The sequence below is a fragment of the Pteronotus mesoamericanus genome, unplaced genomic scaffold (genome assembly GCF_021234165.1).
Source record: "Pteronotus mesoamericanus isolate MK-2021 breed Mesoamerican mustached bat unplaced genomic scaffold, CSHL_Meso_final scaffold_705, whole genome shotgun sequence".
NCBI classification, from domain to species: Eukaryota; Metazoa; Chordata; class Mammalia; order Chiroptera; family Mormoopidae; genus Pteronotus; species Pteronotus mesoamericanus.
This window is the reverse complement of record NW_026555326.1, coordinates 18002036-18010364: the sequence shown is the minus strand read 5'-3', so window position 1 is coordinate 18010364 and position 8329 is coordinate 18002036. Positions and strand designations below refer to the sequence as shown.

The following is an 8329-nucleotide window of genomic DNA, read 5'->3' as shown; positions in this document are numbered from 1 at the left end:
GCCCACTCCCTTTGCTTAGACACTTCTGGAAAGTGTTTCATTGCTTGGTTTCTTTGTGTGCTGGCTTGGAGTTAAGAAAAGGAAATATGGAGGAAGAGAGAGAGGTGGTGGAGAGGTTACATTACAGAGGATATACCTTTGAAATTGGGCCCTGATTCTTGACTTGCTTGCTTGCTTGCTTTGTTGTAAATGACAAGAAGAAACTAGAGGGAGATGTGCCAAGTAAACATTGAATGACTGTTTAGAATATGGTTTTCTAAATTAGCGATCATGGGGAAAACATACATTTTTAATTTGGAATAAAACTTGACAGTTAACATGGTTCTATTTACCTTGATTAGTGAAGTACCTTGCCACAATTTTCCAGAAGTGAAAAATCATTTGGGGCTCAAAAATAAACTGAAAACATAACTCTCCAAACCCAAGTTTAACAAATAGAATTGGCTATTAGAGGCTTCTAGGCAAAAATGTCAGTTTTGAAATTAATCTTGACGACCAGTTACCTAAGCTTGGTTTTCCCCATGGGCTTGTGTCCTGAGCACTTCTGAGATGGCCAGAGGTTACCCTGGGCTGTTGGGGATGATGGAGAAATGCAGTGGAGGAGCCTAGATAAGGGCGAGAGTAAGAAGATAAAATTATGATATCTGTTGTCAAATTGTCCTATTTCTGTTTGTGATGTTTCATTTTGTTTTGTTTTCTGAATCCTTTTGTGAACCAGGTGCTAATGACAAGCTGCTATTGTGTGCCATTTCAGAGCCTTAGCTTTACTGTAGTTGGACCAAGTGTCATTTTAGGTGTGTTTGGTTTATATTCTTGGTGTCTATGTTAACTTTAATTCCTTTTTTTTTTCCCCTTTCCTGTTAGGGGGGTTGAGGTTAATGCTGCAGAAGATATCCAGGCCTAACCACCTCACTCTAAGGTAGCTTCTGATTTGGAGTGGGGAATTTTCATCCAGCACTCCCTTTTGAGCATACAGAGTCTGTACTGTTTTGGGGTACTGTTTATCAGTTCTTAATTATCTTTCTATAGGAGGCTATCATCCCCCCACACAAAAAATCTCTAATACAGCCCAAGGCATTTCTGATGATGGGGTCTCTGAGACTGGGAGTTAAAGGAGAGGTTGGGATGGGGGACAGAGAGAAGGGAATTGTCTGGGAAGGGTGGGAAGCAAAAAGTTTTTTGTTTTTATTTACTTGGAATAGACCATTTAGCATCCTAAAGAAAGGAAATAATAAGATTTCATCTCCAGTTGTATTGCCTTGGAGGGAATGGTAAGTCAGGATCCCTTGAAGTGATTAGAAGTTGAACATTAAAAGCATTGATGGCAATACTATTTTATGATTTTGCATTTCTTACAGGACCAACCATGGAAGTTGGGAAAATGTTGCTAGATCTTCTAGGTTAGGGGATTCCAACTGGCTTATTTATGGCAAGGTTGGATTACAGAGAATCAAATTAACAGACAAGTGGTTCAGAGTTGGTACTTGAACAGAAGAAACCTGGAGCCTAGGATGATTGCCTACTTTAAAATAAAGCTGCTTTAATATCAGTATTAATGTAGGAATTTTACAGTCTACCTTTGCATTTTGATCTTAAGCCTACCCCCAACCCCCGCCCCAAGAAGAGAAAAAAAATAAACCTTAACATTTCTATTCTTGTTCCTTGGCGTCAGGGAAATTACTTATAGATGCATAAGTACATTCTCTTCCTGCCACTACCTCTGTGGGATCTTTTCATTATAATGCCAGATTTGAGGTCTTTTAACTGAAATATGGGAGAACCGGGCTTTAGGTTTTCCATGTTTTGAATGCGGTGCCTTAAAAGATGTTCTTTTTCTCTGTCAGATCTGTGTTCAGCTATTTTTGACTTTGCCTTTCCTCCTTCTTCACCCTTACCATTACATTATTAAAATTTGTGTTTCTGCCCAGTAATGTTGGAAATATATGGCATACAAAATTATTTTCCTCATACTGATGTAAAAACAATAAATTTACCAGAGGGCTCTCCAATTGAAGTTAGGTGTTGTGTGACCGGGGCCTTTTTAATGCCCCTTTGCAGGGTATATATTTGTGTATATGTTTATAAATATATATGGATTTTCTCACTTTTTTCTTTATTTGAGGTTCAATTCTGAAGTACCTGGTATAACCTGGAAATTTTTTATTTCATTAAATGCATTAGAGAGGGTTTCTTTGGATTCACTGCGGGGGCTGGGGAAGAAAAGGCATTGCTTTGGCCCTTCTCTGAGAGGTGTGCTTTAACAGGCAGTGATGGGAAACCTGAGGAGTGCGGCCCCAGGGAGAGCCAGGACCTGGCTTTACAGAGGTTTGTTTAGCATTTAGTGTGATGACACCATGTAAACTGAGAGATACAGGGCAGTGTCAGGGTAGAGATGGAACTGCCCTTCTACAGAGCAAGCTTCCTTTCCACTCCTATGGCAGCTATTCTGACTGGCACTTGTACAATCTCTTCAACCTCTGAAGAAAGAAACCCTGGATAAAGTTCCATGGCAGAAGGAGCAGACATTCTCTACATCTTGTTCCCAGTTTAGAATCTCAGCCTTTTGAGAGGGGTTATTTTGAGAAAATTTGTGTGGCCCTCTCCTAACAACATTATGGACCAACAGAGCTAGAAGATTTGAGGCATATAGTGAACTCTTCCTAGAAGTTTAATATTGAGTGGGAATGAGTTTTTGTCCCTATTTATTGGAGAATGGCCTCCTATTTTCTGCTTCTTGTGTAGACACCTCTGTATGGCCAGAAAAGGGGTTTAAGAATGGAATATGTGTCAAGACCACCTATATGCTACTCTAGGCTCTTATCTATCTCCATTTTATGTGATGAATATTTTCCCCTTCTGAGTTAGTACCCTTTTTCCTATGCTAATATATTGAACAAGAAGGATATGCATTCAAACTACATAGCTTTGGACCTCTGGTGCTGCCTTTTATTATTATTATTATTATTATTATTATTTTTTTTTTTTTGGAACCTCTCTAGGATTAGAGGGTAGGGTGACATTCCTAGACTCTTCAGTAGCAATTTGGCTTGTTAATGGCAGGAAATAGTGATTCCCTATCTCTCTTGTCTCCTCCCCTTCCCCCTCTAACTACTTCTGCTTCTATGACCCCATTCTTCTTATCTCATTGAGTCTTTCCCAGGAACTAGAACTTAATTAGTAGGTCATTTATAATCTGTGGGCCTTGTCTTTGCTCTTTCCACTTCCCTCTATCCCAAATACATATTTTCTGCTTATTCTGAAGTGGTCTGTTTCTGAGAATTTAGGTCACAGCCTATAATCCTGTGCTTCCTTGTTGGCTTCAGGCATCGTGCTCTATCACTGATGATAGCGGCGTCCTTATCTGGCCGTGCCCTGTATGCTGTCCTCTGCCAAGGCCGGTCATGTGGGGGCAGGAGGGGGGAAGATATGTGATTGGGGGTGAGGAGAGAAAGAGTGTGGGTGGGGTACCTCCATTTTTCAGGTTGTCTGACAGCTTTATGTACAGTATATTTTAGGAAAACTTAAATATACTTCTTTTTTATTTAGAATTTTAATAAAATAGAGTTTGATTCTGATGAGCAAGATTGTGTGTGTCTGGTTGAGCATTTGTGTGTGTATATACACCTATACAGATCTATATTATATATACAGTTTTTGTACTGTCATTTAAAATAAAGGTGTTTCTTAATAAAATATCAAAGTCTTACCATTTCAGGGTGTCACTGAAATTTTTTACATCTCCTGGGCAAAAATTGTACCTACTCCCCAATCACAGGTAAACCTCAATACAGTCATATGCCACTTAATGACAAGGATATGTTCTGAGAAATACATTTCTAGACAATTTTGTTGTGTGAACATCACAGAGTACTCCCGTACTCTTACATGGTACAGCCTAGTGCACCTAGGCTGTAAACTTATACAGCATGTTACTGTACTGAATACTTAGGCAATTGTAACATAGTGGTATTTGTGTGTCTGTCTAAACATAGGAAAGGTACAGTAAAATTACAGTATTAAAGATTAAGAATGGGCCCTGACCAATGTGGCTCAGTTGGTTGGATGTCATCCCACAAAACAAAAGGTTATCAGCTTGATTCCCAGTCACTGGATATGAGAGGCAACCTGTAGATGTTTTTCATGCTCTCTTTCTCTTTCTAAAAATAAATAAAATTGAAAAAAAAAGAATATTCAGAATGGTATACCTGTATAGGTATAACCTTACTGGTACTCCTTGTCATGAGTGGAGCCTGTAGGACTAGAAGTTGTTTGACGTGTCAGTGAGTGGCAACTGAGTGTGAAGGCCTAGAACATCGCTGTACACTACTGTAGACTTTATACTATAGACTATATAGTATAGTCTATAGGATGTAGACTATATCCTTAAGCATGTTTCTCTCCATCTCTTTCTCCCTTCCTTCCCCCTTCTCTAAAAATAAATAAAATCTTTTAAAAAAAGAAAAAGACTATAGGGAACCCTTGAGCAAAGTGTGGGACTGCACTCTGTTCCCATAATCAGTCCTAATGTTTAAGAAAGTTTTTATTGTAAAGAAAATTGATGTTTGAGAGAGGCCAATAGAAATAAGAGCTTCCATGCTGAGCTTTTGCTACATGTCTAGCAATGAGCTAGGCACTTGGCATACACACAAATATACCTATCTTGCAAATTTGTATTCAGTATATAGATACAAAAGAAAAAGAAAAAAAGGTGACTTTCCCCAGAATCCCTCAGCTTTAAAAAGTTGTTCTAAAACTACAGTTTAACGATCCATTCTAATGCCTGCTGGTCAGCAGTGGCCTGCCAGGCTTCGCTTGTGGACTAGAGCACCCTGGTAGTGGCACCAGGAGGCGTGAGCTCAGCGGCTGTGGGTTCACATACGCGCGCTTCTGGACATGCGAGGGGCAAAAATAAATAAATAAAAAAAACTACAGTTTAGCTCTGCCCAGGTAGTTGTTACAGCATCCTCACATCACCTCAGTACAGCAAGGTTGCGAGTTCCATCCTCGGTCAGGACACATACAAGAAGCAACCAAGGAATGTATAAGCGGAACAACAAAATTGAGGTTTTTCAAATCAATGAAAAAACTAAATAAAACTCCAGTTTCTACATAGAGTTATTAATGTTCCTCCCTTTGTAGTTTGTCCTTTAATCAGAGTGCTATCTTATCTGGCTTGGGCAGCTAGATTCATCTCCAGTTGCTGTTAAGAACCTGGGCAGCCTTTCTTGCAAACTCCTCAAAGTAAATTTTGTTCCAACTAGTTAAGGAGCCATCTCCATAAAGTTGCTAGCCAGCAGTACTTGAGCAAGGAGAATCAACGATAGCCTCTCTTGTGGGGAATGGACAGGGTCTTCATCTCTAGATATGCTGGATATTCTCTTTTTCCTTCCAGATTACCCTCCTCTGTCCTGTATTTTATTCTGTATCCTGGGAGGCTAACCTGCATGAATTTCATCAATGGGCTTCCTGTATTCTGGCTTTCTGTTGGATTCAGCTAATAGGGAACTCTGGCAGAAGACATCCCTCCCCTGGGTTCACCTGGTTCTAGCTGTATCCTTTGATCAAAGGTCACTGCTTCTCTCAAGGCAATCCCTCCTTCCAGGTCCCAGTATCCACTACCTCCCTTTGTCCTTTCAGGCCTGAGGCTGTTACTAGCCTCCAGTTACCGACCCATCCCTTGCCTATACTTTTTAAAAATAGCCCTTCATTGTTTAGGAGCATGCCATCTATTTCCTGTTGGGACCCTAATTCACCTGGAAAAGGTAGGTCATCTTTTGGATTCATAGGCTTCATATTCTCCCCATGTACTTGAACCTTCCTCTCATACATGTAACCTTACATTCTTATGAGTCAACCGTACTAAAGAGTCAACTGCTGAATAGAGTAGCAGAGAGTGACTCATGCCTGTATGGTTCTCAAGTATCAGGTAGTAGCATCAAGGAAACATAAATCTGAGAGACGGTAATAGCTCAGGCCCCTGTGACTTAGCTCCTAAGAACCCAAGATGCTTTTCAAGCTTTGTGATTCTGGGACTTTCTGTGTTTCAGGTCCCCAAAGCCTTATACAAGCTGATGGACTCTGCCTACTGGGGCCCTGGTTTCTCCATAACCTCCCAGGATACCTCTGAGAATCAGCTTAGAAATCCCTCAGGATGACAAGTTTATCCTCCTTTTCGCACTTTCTGGTTTTTATAAAGACAAAGTTTGAGCTAATATCCTAATTAAAAAAAAAAAAGACGACTATCAGATTCCTAAATTGGGGTCAGGTTTTCCTTCTATTGTCAGTGATAATAATTTCTTTGAATTCACCCCCTTAATTTATTATTCACTACTCTCCGTCAGGATGAGTATTAATGAATTGCATATTTGGTAGTAGTCTACTTTATTTGGGCAAACAATCATCACCCACAAAGCACTTAATTTAAACCTATATATTTATACGGTGCTTTATAAATCCATTGGCATATGTTCTTCCCCTACTTTACAAAGAATTGAGGCTCAGATAAGGCAGTTGAGTAGCCAAGGTCACAGACAAAACTATTAAGCTGCAGAGCCAAGTACTGTTGCTCTCACTGCAACATAGTTGCTTTCACTAGCTTCTAGCAGGTTCTGAGATTCCACGGAGGCACACAGAGAAATCGCCATATTTTATAATAATAAGTGAACACCATTCACAAACCGAAATCAGAACTTTAACCTGTAAATTGCTGCTGCCTGCAAAGTCGCTAAGTTAGACTTCCATTGTACTTCTCTTTTGGGTCTATAGTTAACCTGAGTGTCATTTACCCATATCCCCGTGACCACCTTCTGGGCAAGAACTAAAATATTTGTGAGACTTACCCCTCAGAGGGCAGTGAAAGGCTGCAGCCTTAAATTTTTTTTTGCTTTGTCCTGCCTTTAACACTGATTTGAAGAGAATAATGAAGTCAGGTGATCAGAACGTTTCTCCACCCCTTCCTTGCTCTCCACCATTTAGAAAACTAGCAATGGTTTCAAAGCATCTTGGTTTAAGAAAGACAGCTAATAAAGGAAAAACTGACACCTAAAGGACGTCTCCAACTCGGTGAAAGGAGCTTCAAGCAGAGTGTAGACTCTGGAAGAAAGCCGAATGTGGTCCAACAAGCTGAGTTATGAGGAATGTTCAGGAGGCATTTCAAAACCTTGAGAGTAAAATCTATATATGAACGTTATAAGGGTTCAAAGGGAAACGAACTGCTCGTAGATCACAAAATGAGGAATAGCCTAAGCCTGAGTTTGGAGGAACCACCATCGCACAAGCTACCATGTTTTCTCCTTTAGAAAACATTTTTACAGACGTTATCGTTCTTGAGCCTCTCAATCCCACTTTTCAGATGAGTAAACACACACTAAGGGCAAAGCTTTGACTTGTCAGGATCACAAAGTAGTAAAGGGCTGAGCTAGAAACAACCCCAGAGTTCTTCAAATTGTTCGTAGCAGTTTCCCGCCGAAGGCGTAAATGCGTAAAGGCAGAAAACTGGGAGGACTGACGAGGCGCCCTTAGTTGCAGGGCTTGGTCTGGCCTACAGGCGGCTCCCGCGGGAGGGCGGCCCAGGGCTCCAAGTGGGAGGATACTCGGGCCACAAGCGGGTAAAAAACCCGACTTGTAAATCCGCAAAAGCAGCCACAGCTGGCGCGAGGCATTAAATGTCCTTAGAGCAAGGTAGCGGGCGGGCGCAGGCGGTCCTGTTCGTCCCTCCCATTGGCCCCGAGGGTAAATGGCAGGTACGTGCAGCCAGCCCCAGCCAGAGAGGCATCAATGACCACCACAAGCCGGCTGATCCTCAGCGCGCTGGCTTTATTGCGGCCCCTGGCACAGCGAGAGGCCGCGCATGCGCGCAACGACGCGCGCTCTCGACCCCCCTCCAGCTCTGAGACGGGGAACTGCTCTTTAGGAAACAGCTGGAGAAGACCCCGGACTCCAACAGGGCCGAATCTTTTGCTCTTTTTTGTTTGTTTTTTGCAGCGTACGCCTCATGCAACCCAGACCCTCCAAATTATGTTTAGGACAAGATTTCCTGATGTGAAACTTAAATCATTTACGCTGCGCCTTCATTTTATTTCTCAAAAAAATCCTCCCCCACCCCATGGGTACCTCCATCTTACCTCAATCCAGAAACGTGCTCCTAGCGCCCTCCCCAACCCCACCTAAACTCTACCGTGGGTCTCCTGGGCCCTGGTCCACACCCTTTCTTCCCTGGTCTCCTTCAGGAAACCTTTCCTGATTAACCCCGGTGGGACTGCAGCCATCCCAATTACTGGGGAGAGCTCAAGGCCAAGGTGAAGGCAGAGTTTCAGGGGCAAAGGTGCTA

At 41.9% G+C, this 8329-nt stretch overlaps 1 non-coding gene across 1 annotated transcript; it reads left to right on the top strand.

Moving 5' to 3' along the window:
• Positions 1 to 4764: 4764 nt before the first annotated feature.
• Positions 4765 to 4897, top strand: LOC129062501 (small nucleolar RNA SNORA52). Its single transcript, XR_008528290.1, has one exon. It is a non-coding gene; the product is annotated as a small nucleolar RNA SNORA52 (small nucleolar RNA).
• Positions 4898 to 8329: the final 3432 nt, after the last annotated feature.